Source organism: Callithrix jacchus, chromosome 19, assembly GCF_049354715.1.
Source record: "Callithrix jacchus isolate 240 chromosome 19, calJac240_pri, whole genome shotgun sequence".
Taxonomy (NCBI): domain Eukaryota; kingdom Metazoa; phylum Chordata; class Mammalia; order Primates; family Cebidae; genus Callithrix; species Callithrix jacchus.
Genome location: NC_133520.1, coordinates 24,457,614 through 24,474,209, shown reverse-complemented (window position 1 = coordinate 24,474,209; position 16,596 = coordinate 24,457,614). Strand labels below are relative to the sequence as shown.

Here is a 16,596-nt window from a genome sequence, read left to right as displayed (position 1 = left end):
ATTGAAGTGAGGAGAACATTTTCTTAAATGATTTAAGCTATCAGTGTGTTGGGTACTGAGTGAAATTAACAAAATATTCCATATGTAGTATTAGTAACTATAGATTTTATTGTTTAGTTTTTCTCACCCCTTAAGCTTCATTGAGCAGATAGGAGTGTAAGATTTCAATGATTAACCTTTTTAAATAAAAGTCTAAAAAGCCAGATTGGTAGTATCTGCGAAAAATGTTTAATTTTGTCAGAGTATCTTTCTTATTTATTGATCACATTTTGTTATAGATTTATTTGTTTAGTTGTCTACATGTTATTCTTTTTACATTTGTTATTTTCTTCTTTTCATTTCTGCTGCTAGTTCTTTTTAGGAGCTGAGGGATAGTATTTTCATTTTGCATGCCTTTACATTTCTTCTGACTCAATCTTTGACTGAAGCTTCCTTTTTAATGTATACTGAATGCATTTAGATTATTTTTCATTTAGTTTCACAATAAATAGTTTATAAGGAAAATGATTTATTTCTTTTTTGTGCATAAACTATGCTTTTTCAACCACTGCCTTCATAAATTACCCTGTACCATAATATATGTATGAAAAGTATATTAATTTTTTGTTTTATAACTCTTTTTGGTCATTGGTATAATAGGCTAACGTCTTCTCTCTGCACTTAGCCCTTTTTTTAAATAGCAACCAAAATATATTTTAAATCAGCAAAATATATTTTGCTTTATATTTTAAAAAAGGGCTAAGTGCCAAGAGAAATTTCAAAAACATATTTAAGGTGTATTCTGTAGCTATTACAGTACGATTGGAAAGGGAAAGATTACTAAGTAGGTGTTAGTGATGTGAAGTATTTTTCTAGACATTACTTTTTAAAATTTTATGATTGCTTACACACATAAAAATAAAACATTATTTCCCTTACTTTTAGCAGAATTAAACCTATAGGTTAGACCAATGACTGACCAGTCTCAGAAGCCATCTCTTCACCTGGCATTCAAGGCCCTTACCATGAGCAAGCAGTCTGTTTTCCTTTTTTCCTAAACTTTGACCTCAGTTCGGAGAATTCTGCCTGTGGTTTCAGATGTCTCAAGCTTCTCAGGCTTCCACACATTTACTTATAATGTTCTTTCTTGGCAATGCTTTTAATCCTCACTTTTAATAGCCATCTAGTTCCTTCATGATCCTGGAAACTGTAGTTTGTACTGACCCCTTCTTTCTATGAATTAATTATGCTTATTTTACTTAACACATTTCTTCACCCTTTTTCACATATTATTTGTTATATCACATTGTTATTTTGATTGATATTTATAATTTTTGATCACTATTAAAACATTAACTGATCATTGAGCACCCATTGGATGCCAGGCATTGATAGGCCCATTGGGTAAGTGGTTTTGTTGAATTTTTACAAGCCTTCAAAATATTACCGTTTATGTTTTAAAGATGAGGAAAATGATCTTCATAGAATTTAAGTAACCTTACTGTTTAGCTAGTGAACAGTGGAGCTTAGATTTGAATCTGTTCTCTTCACAGTTTCTTTCTTGCTCCAGTGTGACATATTTCTGTTCTTCCTTGCCTCAGTTATCATATGATATACTTCTCAAGATATGTTTCCTGAATGTACTTTACTTCTAAATGAAGATACATGAAAGGCATTCAGTATTCACTAATGGAAAAATAGAAAGTCTTCAGAATTTTCTTAATGGAAACAGGTGGTATAGGCATCTCATAGTGGGTATATAAATTGGGGAAATGATTTGATCTTTATTCTATTTCCATTTATGGTTTTGTTTACCTGGAGTGACTTATACTATTTAAAGTGGCTTCATCCTCTTCCCTCCAGTCTTCTAATTCTTCTCTTCCCTTCTTTGTCTTAATATTCTACACAGCAGGACTGAATATATTATATGGAAAGGGAGTTTTGATTTGTCTGTTTTCTTACTCTGTAGAAAATCATCTAAAGTAAAGTCAGTGGCCAGATAGGTCATTTTATAAGAATATACTTCTTATTCTGTTGATTTAGATGCATTATAGATATAATTTATGTTTATCAGATATATATTGAGTACAGCTGTAATAGACCCTCTCTGAAGCTTCTGGACCAAAAAGTAAATAATATTAAGCATGTGTCCTCCCTCCCGCCAGGAGCTTATAGTAATATAAGCTGATATAGTCATTTCTTCTCTAGCAGTAGTAAACAAGATAAATTAGAAAATAATAAAAGAAAATTATGCTTCTAAATCTATGGGAAACAAGAAACCTGGGAGATAACTATTAAATATGTGCATTTTTCTGGAGAGAGTATTCATATCTTTCACCATGTTCTCAAAAATGAACAAAACCAAAAAGAGTTAGGATTCACTCCATAGAGTCAGCAGAACCAGTCATAAATGACCTTTCAATCTGGAGAGTTTCTGCTTTAGCTTACAACTAATGCACAGTTTTTATAATTATTTATCATGGGAATGCAGTGCTTAGCATTGTGTAGTGGAAAGATCACGTTTATGATGTTGTTCATGTTCGACTGAAGTTGAGCAAGACCAGAGGCAGGGAGACAAGTGTGGCTATCATGGTCTTATTGAAGAGAGAGCGAGAAAGGACCTTTGTGACTATCCTAAAGGCTCAAATCTCAACGGCCTTGGGAAGGAAGACAGGAACACTGGATGACGATTAGGAGAAAAATACCCTCCAGGATGATTTGCATATTCCTCTACAGATACTAAATACATATGCTAAATACTGCCAAAAAGTAACTTCTTTTATAAATTAAGTAGTTAGAATGTCTGAGCTGGCAACCCTAAATATGTTGTTACTTACAGTGCCTAGTTGTTACTTACAGTGCCTAGTCCACAGTCTCTAAATGTTACACTGGCATGATTGGCAAATAAATTGTACCTACTCTTAAGTACAGAGAAAAATATAAAACTCCTTAAAATTTTTGGAAATTTAAATAAAGTAATGAATATTTTACTCTTTTTTTAGATTTTGGCCAACAGCAAGTTAGCTACTTTTTGAGAGTTGAAAAATGTGAGCTAAAACTAATGTACTAAATGAACTACAGAAAAGTGATAAGAGCACAAGACTCTGGAACCATACTTCCTGCATTCACCCTCATTCCGTGACAAACTAGTTGTATGACTTGGGGCAGATTAATCTATTAGGGCTTTGGTGTTTGCATTTGTTAAAAAGAAGTAATGATACTTCTTGGGTTGGCACGTAGTAAATGCTGTTTATGTTGCTGTTATTAAAAATAAAATATCAGAGTCAGTAAATTTAGTAAGGAAAATCCCTTTAACATAACCACAAACAATGCATCTTTCCAGAAAGGAAAACATTGCCTTAAACATGACAATACTTTTAAATGATCGCATTAAATAACTAATAAAGGATCTTCCTTGGAAAGGATCTGGGTGTTATCACTTGTGTTCCAGGCAATTACAAATAAGTCAAATTTTTGAGTAACATCTAAGGCTGAAGAAATGTTTGAGTTATTTCATATATTCAGAGACACACTTGATTATCCTATCTGAGAACCCAGAAGTAACACTCAAGTTTATTCCCTTTAATGCTTAACGTGCTGTCCTGTGTTTCTGTCACTCAGGCTTTCCTAGGCCGCCTTCAACCACCTTGCTAATGGATAAAAAATTATTTACTTTAAAAATAAAGATTGGTTAGTAATCTGGGCCTCGGTTTGACAAGTTGGAGGAGTTATCTTTTAACTATTTTTGATTATTTTCTTTAAAACATTATCAGTAAGAAATGTTATATTGAGTAAGCTTAAGCAATTTAAACACAGGGTTGGCATCCATAATTTAAAAGGCCATTCACTAAATCTTTGTCTTAACATTTCCATTTAAGAAATTTGTAATTGTCAACTTATTAAAGAGTTTTAAAAATCCAAGTTGAAAAGTACTATATACTCACTCCTCACAGTTTTATGGTCACTAAAACATTCTACGTATCCTTTCACGTCATTTCTCTTGCTTAAGCATAGATAGATCTGTTTACTTGAGAGATGGTTGCTACCAAAGACATAGTTGGTGTGCATCTGGCTTTCTAATGGATAAAAGTTGTTTTATGGCACTTTCTTTCTGCTCATTTCTACTGGGAAGAGAATTTTGCTTAATTGCTTTGGCAATAACATACGGTTTCTGCTCAAGTACTATGGAACAGATAGACTTGGGTAGTAAGTGTTCCATTTTTGTATCACTGATATGTTTTAGAGAATGGAGAGTGTTTTTCTCATTGCCTTAAGTTATGGGAAAGAAAAATGTATTTTTTAGTAGTATGTACAAAGTTAATGCACAATCTATTAATTTTTTCTAAGTGTTTAAATTTACAAAAAAAGCTAGAAACAGCAATATTTAATTTAGAAAAATTTGTTCCTTTTTCTGTCTTAGGTTACCGAATCATAGGTCAATAGAACATTAGTAGATAGCTGTAGTTTTTTTTTTTTTTCAAGACAGATCCAGCAACATGGGGATAAAGTAGTAAAATAATATGTACAAATAGAATATTTTAATGCTGATGATTAAACTTTATAGTTTGTCTATGAGGTTCTTTTTCATTGACTTCTAGCTAAAATGTCAGCAATGGAAGAAAATTACTGTTTCCATGGTTAGTATGCTCTGAAGTAGACTTGTTGTACCTTACATAATAATAGCATTGGGACATGTAGAAGAAAATACTATATAACCTGAAAATTATTTATTATTATTTCCTGTGAGATTCTGTAAATATGTGAACATTCCCATGAGATATCTGACAGCTGTCTTTCGGGATTTTAAATTTTAAATAGCCATCGATATGCAGTCATTTTTGCTTAGTTTGTTTATACTTCTTATGTAATCGTGATATTACATTTAGTCCAGGTGCATTAAGGAACTGAGTAGGTATAATGTAGATGTTTTGGATTATATTTCACATTTTTTACATTCTCATTCTTTCTGATGCACTAATTTTCTTTCATAGTCAACTCTTGCTAAGTCATACACATCCTGATAGTATAAGATCTAATCTCTGTTTTAAGTATTTTCTTGTTCTTACAAAGTTTTCTACTCCAGGGTATAGTATAGAACTTGAAAGACACTCATTCTTAAAAATAAACAAACAAACAAACAAAAACATTACACAACTAGTGATGTTGAACACTCTGAAGTTGAACATAATACTAAGGTAGAAAAACAGCTCTACTTCATCCATATCTTACTTGAGGCTTAATTATTCTATATAAATAATTCATATAGTAACTAGCAGATATTTACTTAACACTGAAAATGCAGGATACTGGGTTGGGTGCTGCAGAGCAGGGGTCCTCAGTCCCCGTTAGGAACCAGGCCAAATGGCAGGAGGTAAGCGGCAGGCGAGTGAAAGAAGCTTCATCTGTATTTGCAGCCACTCACCATGGCTCACATTACTACCTGAGCTCCACCTGCTGTCTCATGGAGCAAAAACCCTATTGTGAACTATGTAGGAGAGGGATCTAGGTTGCATGCTCCTTATGAGAATCTAATGCCTGATGATCTGTCACTGTCTCCCATTACCCCCAGATAAGACCATCTAGTTGTAGGAAAACAAGCTCAGGGTTCCCATTGATTGATTCTATATTATTGTAAGTTGTATAATTATTTTATTATATATTACAATATAATAATAGAGTACACAGTAGATGTAATGTGCTTGAATCATCCCACAACCATTCCCCACTCCCCCGGACTGTGGAAAAATTGTCTTCCACAAAACCCGTCCCTGGTACCAAAAAGTTTGGGGATGCTGCCATAGAGAATGCAAAGATGAACAAGAATTTAGTTCCAGACCTCCAGAGTTCACAGATAAGATATATAAAAATAATATTGAATGTAAGGCAGAAAATTAGTTTCTAAGAAAATTGATTTCTCTTTTCTGTAATATGAACTTTATGCTAATTCTAGTTCAGATTATGTTTTCCTAATTTCTGTTTATGTTCCTTTGTTGGACTTTCCATCAAAACGATGGCTTTTGATTCCTTTCTTTTGGCCCCATCACTGTTTTATGGAACAAAATATTCCATTGTTTTTGTATCTTATCGGAATTATCTGATAAAGAGATTTTCTTTTGCATTGTTTTATGTTTATACCTGATTACTTTGTGTCTCTACAGAATCATATGTTTGTTTACTTTTCTGTGAATGAATATTACAACAGTTAAAAAAATAAATTACAGATGGGTCTTTCTCAGTTGCCTAAGTCCTTTTCTATAAGTAGAGTGATCAGCTCAACTTTAATACTCAAGTCTTTACAGATAATTCTTAAGTATGTATTAAATAATAAATTTTCATAACATGAGTTTTTATCTTTGTGCTACATTATCTTCATGTGTTTCTCAAACATCTGCAGTGGGTGTTGTTGGTGCCCTGCCAAGATGCCCCATACTTGTTGATGCCCCTTTGTGAAAAATTGCCCTTGGCTAAATGGAGGTGCCTCACCAGGAAGACTGTGTTCATCCTTTATCTTTGTACCTCTCACCATTGGAAAAGACCACTTCTTATAAGGGATATAAGAAGCTGGACTCTCTGCCTCAAAGTGTGATCAACTCTGTGGTACAGTTGGTGCTTTCCCATGGGATATGGTGAAGCTGATCTCCAGTGGAGACCATATTCCTGCTTGACTTTCTTCCTCTGCCCTATGTTGTTTTTCTTAATACCTTTTTCCTAAGAGTGATCTGTGAAAATCAATTGAACAGGAACCCCTGTCTTGGGCTCCAGTAGGAACACTACTTAAAAACATTTTATAAATAATGAAAATTGATTTTATTAACTTCTCCTTAAATGTGGTTTTCTTTCTATATTTCCAGGATCTAATACGTAATGTCATTTTATGACTCTTAATCCAGAAATCTGGAGTCACCTTTGACCTCTGCTTGTTGCTGTATATCAGTGGTTCTCAAACTTTTTGGTCTCTGGATGTCTTTATACTCTTAAAAATTGTCAAAAAGCCTTCATTTATGTGGGGTATATGTCTAAATATTGACCTTACTGGAAATTAAAACCGAAAAAATAAGCATTTCTTTTAAAGGCAATATAAACTAATTATATATGAATATAAAACATTTTTAGGAAAAACCGCTATATTCCTAAAACAAATTTAGTCTGAACATTATCATTGTTTTACATTTTTTTCAGATCTCTTTGATATCTGGCTTAATAGAAGTCAGCTGGATTCTGATATTCAAATCTATGTTCAGTCTATGGCAATATTGCCAACCATGTAGCTTTTGGCAAACTGCTGGATCTCAGGAGAAAATGAGAGTAAAGAGTGGGAATAATTACTTACATTATTATGAAAATACTTTTAATGTTGCAGGCTCTGTGAAAAAGTCTGTTCTTGGATCACACTTTGAGAAACATCACTGCATATCAGTTGACAAACTAGTCCTATTGATTTTGCCATGAAATGTTTAACAATGTAGTTAATGACATGAACTTCAAATATTCATAACCTTGGTTAAAATCATAGGCAGAATTTTTCTCATATCATTCAATTCAACTTTGATTTTAAAGAACTCATACTAAGAAGTCATTTATTAACATAATCTGTTTCATAGCATATGCTCTAAGTATGACAATAATTCAGGCTTCCAACGAAGGCAGTAATTGAGGTTCCTGGGTATTAATATATACAACTTTAGAGCATTATTAATAAAGACTTATTTTTTTCCTTGAAAGAAAATTCTAATGTGTCAGTGCTTTGTCTTTTGTTATCAGAAATTCTTAGTAAACAAAGCATGTCAATCAAATTGAAGGTTTATTTCAAAGTTTTTCCATGATTTGTGTCATCACAAGTGGATGGACAGCAAATCTGAGCTGTTTCTTTACTTGTTCTATGGAAAGACTGAAAGTAGTCGTCAGCAACAGAACAAGCCCTCATGGAAAAGGACTGTGTTTCATTATCTGAAGTAGGCTTCAGAAGGTGGATGATAAGAAACTTCTGGGAATTAAAAGAACTTGTTCTAACCCAATGTAAAGAAACTAAGAACTTTGAAAAAAGGTTTGACGAAATGCTGAAAAGAATAGACAATATAGAGAGGAATATAAATGAACTAACAGAGTTGAAAAATACAACACGAGAACTTAGTGAAATATGCACAAGTTTAAATAGCAAAATGGATCAAGCAGAAGAAAGGATATCAGAGGTCGAAGACCAACTTAATGAAATAAAACAACAGGACAAGAATAGAGAAAAAAGGATGAAAAGGAATGAGCAAAGTCTCCAAGAAATATGGGACCATGTGAAAAGACCCAATCTACGTTTGATTGGTGTACCTGAATGTGATAGAGAGAATGAATCCAAGCTGGAAAATACTTTTCAGGATATTATCCAGGAAAATTTTCCCAATCTAGCAAAGCAGGACACTATTCAACCCCAGGTAATACAGAGAACACCACAAAGATATTCCTCAAGAAGAGCAACCCCAAGGCACATAATTGTTAGATTCACCAGGATTGAAACGAAGGAGAAAATACTAAGGGCAGTCAGAGAGAAAGGCCAGGTTACCCATAAAGGGAAGCCTATTAGACTTACAGCAGATCTCTCAGTGGAAACCCTACAAGCCAGAAGAGAGTGGGGGCCAATATTCAACATCCTCAAAGAACAGAACTTTCAGCCTAGAATCTCATATCCTGCCAAACTAAGCTTCACAATTGAAGGAAAAATAAATCTTTTATGAACAAGCAAGTACTCAGAGATTTTATTACCACCAGGCCTGCTTTACAAGAACTTCTGAAAGAAGCATTATACATAGAAAGGAACAACCAGTATGAGCCTTTCTAAAAATATACCAAAAAGTAAAGAGCATCAACATAAAGAAGAAGTTACATCAACCAATGGATAAAACAGTTAGTTAACATCAAATGGCAGTAATTCTAAATTTAAATCGACTAAATCCCCCAATCAAAAGATACAGCCAAAACCTAACAGTATATCCAAAGATACACAAAGACTCAAAACAAAGGGTTGGAGAAAAATTTACCAATCAAATGGAGAGCAAAAATAAATAAATAAACAAAAAGCAGGAGTTGCAATTCTCACATTTGATAAAATAGATTTCAAAGCAACAAAGATACAGTGGTAAAAGGATCAATGCAACAATAAGAGATCTTAATACCCAGATACATAAGATCCATAACGAGTTTTAGACTCAATGAGACAGAAAATTAATAAGGATATCCAGGACTTCAACTCAGATCCGGAACAAATAAACTCAATAAATATTTATAGAGTTCTCCATTTTAAATACACAAAATATTGATCGGCCATTATTAATACCCATTTTTAGAATGAAGCAATATTCCTGCTCTCTCTCCCTCTTTTTCTTCCTCTTTCTTCCTCTCCTTCTCTCCTTTTTTTACTTTTCAACATCCTAGTTCCTCACCTCTATTCAATACATTCCTCTGAACACCTGATTCCTTGTGATTCTCCCATCCCACTGAAACCTCCAATCCATTAAAAAAAAAAAACCCAAAAACTAACAACTCCTACTTTTATTCACATATAATAGACTTCTTGTTCATTGTCAGGCTTAGAAAATTTTAGCTTTTCTTGGCTTGTGAAACTGAGCACTTGAATTTGTGTTATAGTATTTGCAATTCTTAACTCTAGAACATGATGAGCTACATCAATAGTCTTGTTCATCCACTGAGCTACTTTGCCAGATTGCTGAAAGCTTTTAGTTATTAAAAAAAAAAAAAAAAAAAAAAAAAAAAAGCTGTAATAAGAATCTAGACTCTCTGGCAAAAAGAAAAAAAAAAAGTACTCAAAGCTTAATGAGGATGTAATTCTTCCAGCTTAATTCACACAGGCTAATAATTAAATTATGCCCAACTCTGGAGAAAGCATAGATAGACTTTAGTCTCATCCATTTCTTCTTGCCTTGAAATACATCTTTACATATTTAAGGAAAAAATCTATCACATTAAAACTAAAGTTACTATTAGTCCTGATTACTTTGTAATAGCAGTGATGCCAGAACTGCCATTAGAAGCAATTACTTTTATTTATTTTTAAAATTGTCCTTATTTTTGCAAGGATGATATGTCATATGGATTAAGGCTTAGCTCATTTGCTATTTTATTTTTAGAATTCAATCATAAAACATTTATTGGGCTCCCAGTGTAGCTAGGTATGATGATCGTACTGCTAGAGATAAGAAAACAATAGATCTTCATCTTTAACAGTCTTGCCTGTTGTAGATTTTCTTCCTCTGATACATTTGTGATCATACAAGATATATTTATGTAAATTAGTCCAGTTTAAAAAGTACGTATTTTAAAAATCATCTGTAGCTCTTTATGATCGGCAATAATAGCCTGGGTATGGTGGCTTATGCCTATAATCCCAGCATTTTGAGTGGCTGTGGTGGGCAGATCACTTGAACCCAGGAATTTGAGACCAACCTGGGCAACATAGTAAAACCCAGTCTCTACAAAAAGTACAAAATAGTAGCCAGGCATGGTGGCATGTGCCTGTAATCCCAGCTACTTGGGAGGCTGAGGTGGGAGGATCACCTGAGCCCAGGAGGTCAAGGCTGTAGTGAGCTATGAATGAACCACTGTAATCTAGCTTGGGTGGCAGAGTGACACCCTCTCTGACCCTGCCCCCCTGAAAAAAATTGGCAAGCATCTGTATAAAAATGTGTAATGACATTTTTATTATGGATCATTGGCTGGTGGTTGGTGGTGGGTGACACCACTTAACAGTTTATCAAATTGTCTTCTTTAATAATTTGTTTCAGTTTTCTTTTCTTTTTTCTATAGCAGTGCTATCCAAGAAAACTCTTTGTACTATCGGAAATGTTCTATATCTGTACTGTTCAATGTAGTAGCCACTAACCACATGTGACTATTGAGTAAGACTGAGGAACTGAAGTTTTAATTTAATCTTAATAAATTTACATTTACATAGCCACATGTGACTAGTGTCTACTGAATGTGACAGTACAGTTCTGTAGTGTATTAACTATTAGAAAGTGGCAATAGTTGAATTACATAGATAGTTATTCACATTATCTTATTTATACAGGAACCTATTTTCAGAATTTTACTTATAGATACCTGTAGTGAAGACATTGAGTCTTCCTTAAGATTAAATTAGAATTGTTATTTTTTTCAAAGTTCTGTTAGAACTTTTTCCTATGACAAATATATTTTTTTCCTTATTTGTATGACAAATATTACTACAAGGTGCATGGTAATAAATGAATCATTTTTATTCATCTCTGTTTTCATTTTTATCTTAAAGTTTAGTCAGTTATCATCGTATGTGTTGAATGGGCAAAGGAGCTGTTCAGGCTGATGAGAGAAATAGGAGGTGGTAGGGATTAGCCACTGGGTGATGATTTTCTGCATATGTGCAAAGGAATAAGTAGAAAAAAAATGGAATCAATAGAATCCAAGGTAGAATCAATAGAATCTTAAATCTCAAGATTTAAGTCCTTGCTGATTTGGAGGAGCATTTGGTAGAGCTATCACAAGACACTTGCAAAGATATGATTACTTAGCGCAAAGGATTAATGAAAACAGGTGCCAAGTAGGACTTATCCTAGAAAGTATCCAGTGTGAATTGTTTAGCAATTATGAAGGGAAGGTGATTGTAAAATTTTTTTTCATGAATTAAAAAGCAAGTTAATGAGCACAACAACTGAGTGTGAATGTGAAAAATCATGCAGCAGTTTTTATGCTAACAATATTTCTAATAAGGATGAAATGAAATTATTGGCTATTTTCAGGTGTGTGTGATATGTTTAGTACTCATAATTCAATCTGATGACATCAAATCTTTATTTTTAGGGGATTTACTCTTACTTGAGGGAATAAAATTGACAAATTTTAAGAGTCCATGGGTTCCTGGATTAGAAAGTTATATTACAGGCTGGACCAGCAGCTCGGGGCCAGGCTGACACCGCTGCTTCGCCTCACCCCCGCCCGCGACCATGGCATCCTCCAAGGTGGCGCAGCACTTGCTCTTTCAGTCTCACATGGCAACGAAAACAACTTGTATGTTTTCACAAGGATCTGATGATGAACAGAGAAAAAAAGAAAACATTCGTTCCTTGACTATGTCTGGGCCCGTTGGTTTTGAGAGTTTGCTTGATCAGCTGGTGAACAGATCCATTCAGCAAGGTTTCTGCTTTCATATTCTCTGCGTGGGGGAAACTGGAGTTGGAAAATCAACACTGATTGACACATAGTTTAATACTAATTTTGAAGACCATAAATCCTCACATTTTTGCCCAAATGTTAAACTTAAAGCTCAGACATATGAACTCCAGGAAAGTAATGGTCGATTGAAATTGACCATTGTGAATACAGTGGGATTCAGTGACCAAATAAATAAAGAAGAGAGCTACCAACCAGTAGTTGACTACATAGATGCTCAGTTTGAGGCCTGTCTCCAAGAAGAACTGAAGATTAAGTGTTCTCTCTTGACCTACCATGATTCTCGCCTCCATGTCTGCCTCTACTTCATTTCACCGACCGGCCTCTCTCTGAAGACACTTGATCTCTTAACCATGAAGAACCTTGACAGCGAGGTAAACATTATACCAGTGATTGCCAAATCAGATACGGTTTCTAAAACTGAATTACAGAAATTTAAGAACAAGCTCATGAGTGAGTTGGTCAGCAGTGGCATCCAGATATACCAGTTCCCAACAGATGATGACACTGTTGCTAAGATCAATGCTGCGATGAATGGACAGTTGCCATTTGCTGTTGTGGGAAGTATGGATGAGGTAAAAGTCAGAGACAAGATGGTCAAAGCTCACCAGTACCCTTTGGGTGTTGTACAAGTGGAAAATGAAAACCACCGTGACTTTGTAAAGCTGCAGGAAATGCTCATTTATACAAACATGGAGGACCTGCAAGAGCAAACCCATACCAGGCACTATGAGCTTTATAGGCACTGCAAACTGGAGGAAATGGGCTTTACAGATGTGGGCCCAGAGAACAAGCCGGTCAGTCTTCAAGAGACCTACGAAGCCAAAAGACATGAGTTTCATGGTGAACATCAGAGGAAGAAAGAAGAAATGAAGCAGATGTTTGTGCAGTGAGTAAAGGAGAAAGAAGCCATATTGAAAGAAGCTGAGAGAGAGCTACAGGCCAAATTTGAGCACCTTAAGAGACTTCACCAAGAAGAGAGAATGAAGCTTGAAGAAAAGAGAAGACTTTTGGAAGAAGAAATAATTGCTTTCTCTAAAAAGAAAGCTACCTCCCAAGATATTTCACAGCCAGTCCTTTTTGGCAACAGGCAGCAATCTGAGGAAGGACAAGGACCGTAGCAGTAAGAGGCCTAGTCACCCTCCCTGGCAGCCCTGCTCACACTTGCCACATTGCCCTGTCGGATCTTCCTTGTGCTTCCTACTTCTGCTGCCTTATGCTTTGTCGGCCTCCTGCAACTAAATGTCAGCTCCCGAAGAGGAGAGACCTTGTCCCTCTTGTTCACTGCTGTTTTCCCAGCATCCAGAACAGCACCTGGCACATGTTTTGTGTTCAGTGAATATTTGCTAAAATGAATGAATGAATGAACAAAATAGAAATACATCACAGTGTAAAAGGGATCAGTTAGCTGAAGGGGAAATGGTTGCTCTTATTTAATAGCCCAGCCGTGGCCCTAGTACACAGCTAATGGCCACTGACCTACCATGAGTTATTTTGAATTTCATGTCTAAATGCAGCTGTGCCCTTTGTTGGGGAATTACAGACATAAAATAGTATTTTACTAAACTAATTCTTAGGTTCAATTTTTTAGAACAGATTCTAATGATACTGATTTTGTGAGAATTTTTATGTTAATAAGGGAACAAAGCTGTCAATTCGAACTCCTGTGCATTGATGTCAGAGCTTGTGAAACCAATGGTGGACGTAAAGATGCAGAGAAAGGTAGAGAGGGTCACAGTGCAAGGGGCAGCCATGAGTAGCATGTGGATGATAATCACAAGGCGTGTAGATTTGGGATATGTGTTAAAATCAGTTACTCAAGTTTTAGAAAATAAGTTTATTTTTCCTTTTTGATAATTTCCTTCTATACTTTATGTCCCTTTTTTCATTTCTCCCACTTAAGATGTCCTTGTCATTTACTTATTTGGCTGTTGAGGAAATTCATCATGCCTTGTTCTGTTCAGAATGCTCATTTGTGGGACTCTGCCTTAGTTTACTCTAGCTGCCTCTGTGCTAGCAGCATCCTCTGCTCCCATGTTCCCTGCTATTTCAGACCCATTTTCAGAATATTGCAACTCAACTTTAAAATAGGAGGACATAATCTTGGCTCGTGGTGGCTTTCAAGTTTTTTTTTTTTTTTTTTTTTTTTTGGCTTTCAAGTTTTTATATCTGGAGAAATAAATCCACAGGACTTTGGCAGATTTTATTGGCCCATATATTTTACAGGTATTTTTGGAAAAAAGGAATTCTCATGTATGATCTTTCAATGTAAGCTCTCCAAGAGCCTGGATCTTTATCTTGTTTATTGATGTAGCCATCCCCAGAGCCGAGAGCAGTGTCTGCTACATAGTAGGCATGCAATTATTTGTTAAAGAATAAATATGATAGTAGTATAAAAGCTATATTTTATTCAAGTATTGAATTTTGAAAGATAAACTATACAGTTATTACTGCCTTTCAACCTGCTTTGGATTTTAAAGCTAATGGATCTTTTATTAATATATCTTTTTTCTTCATCTTAACCCAGTGTTACTAAAATTAGATTCCCCCCATTTTTTTCTCATATATGAAAGATAAATTACATTTACTTTGTAAAAATTATCACCCTGCTCCACTTGAGAACCCCACTGTTGTTTGCAAAATCAGGACCAAGCCCATATTTTTTGAGAGCTCTTCTAGAAGAATTTATCTTCAAGAAAATATGGTTTGGTGTTTTTGTTTTTTTTCTTTGCTTTTTCAAAGTCCTGTAGCTAGATATCCTATAATATACTAGATGCATATTTGCTAATTTTTACTTCTTGAATGTTTTTTTTAAATTGTACCAATTAAAGGATTCTTTTTTTTTCCAGCTCCAATTTTTTGTAAAACAGAAGTTCCAGAGCACAGGTCATCATCACAAGCAAACTTTATTAAAAAAAAAAAAAAACAACTAGAAGTGTGCTTTGATTTTGTTGTTTTTATTTGCTTTATCACTTCGTCTATATTTGGCAGATGGCCACAGTGACTGATATTTATGGAAAATTACCTTCAAGCACAAGGTCAATATGTAAGCCAGAGTGAATGATATTACAAGTTGAGCATCTCTAATTCAAAAATCTGAAATCCAAAAGCTTTAAAATCTAAATCTTTTTGAGTACTGACTTGACCCCATGAGTGGAAAATTCCCCACCTGACACCTTTGCTTTCTGATGGTTCAGTTTAAACAGATTTTGTTTCTTGCACAACATTACTAAAAATGTTGTATAAATTACTTTCAGGCTATATGTACAAATAAGGTGTATGTGAAACATAAATGAATTATGTAATTAGAGCTGGGTCCCATTGTGTGTATGTAGATATTCTCGAATCTGAAATCCGAAACATTTCTGGTGGCTAGCATTTTGAATAAGGGATACTTAGCTTGTACCTATATATTCATATATGTTTGCTGTTGTTAGAAATTTTTAAGTTGCAGTTTTGTGATGACTAAATCTTTTCTCTTGCTACCAAGCTATTGTCACTACAGTGCATTATACCAAAGAGCACAGTGTCAGTGCCATTGAAAATACAGAACCCATTCATATCGGGGCTATCTGATTGCATTTATAGTCCAAGATGAACATTTTTTATATATACTAAAAATTGTGTGGAATATGTTTTGGGATGTATTATAGAGCTAAAACTCTAACCTCTTAATAGTTTTATAGAACTAAAATTTTTGATAGTTACCCTGTTGGTGATATGATCTTAAGCTTTTGTGTCAAATTATTTAACATGATGTCTTCATGCTTCAGGATGCCTTATTGTGGCTCTTGTATTACTATGGTGAAACAAAATATCTTTAAAAGTCAAAACATCCAGCTATATAAACTCTTTTTTTCCTAATGAGAAAGTACCTTTGAACATGGGTGTATCACAGTTTTCATTAGGAAAACATTCCATTACATAACTTGTTTAAACTCTGCCTTCCAGGGAAAAAATAATAAGGTTGAATCACTTTATTAAAAATATTTTTTAAGAAAATATGAACATCTGAATATTAAAGATATAAAATGCAGATAATTCATATTTTATGTGATGTTTATATTCAGTGCCTTACTATTCTCAACACTAATGATTTCTAACATTTCTTAACTTTCATAGATAAATTTTAATTTTTTGTACTTGAATATTCTAAATAAAACTGACATTTACTCTTGACAAATAAAACATATCTATATATTTACTTAAAAAAAGAAAGAAAGTTATATTACAGGCTTACTAGCAGAGGAATATTTCTAGTAGCCTGAAATCTATTCTGTGTAAGGAAGAGTCTGTTGATTCTGTACCTTATACTTTCTCTGTCACTCTCCACCTACCTGTTTAAAGAGACTAGTTCTTTCCGACTGACCTTTTATTGATGCTCTTAAAATCTTTATTTCTATCTAG

At 34.3% G+C, this 16,596-nt stretch overlaps 1 protein-coding gene and 1 pseudogene across 16 annotated transcripts in view; both read left to right on the top strand.

The window, feature by feature from the left end:
* Window positions 1-16,596, top strand: part of DENND1B (DENN domain containing 1B) — a 269,554-nt gene that overhangs the window by 180,178 nt on the left and 72,780 nt on the right. The window lies entirely within an intron of this gene.
* On the top strand, window positions 2,321-16,590 carry LOC100894920 (septin-10-like; annotated as a pseudogene). The gene is made up of 2 exons (XR_013529802.1): window positions 2,321-13,319; window positions 13,829-16,590. The product of XR_013529802.1 is annotated as a septin-10-like (transcript).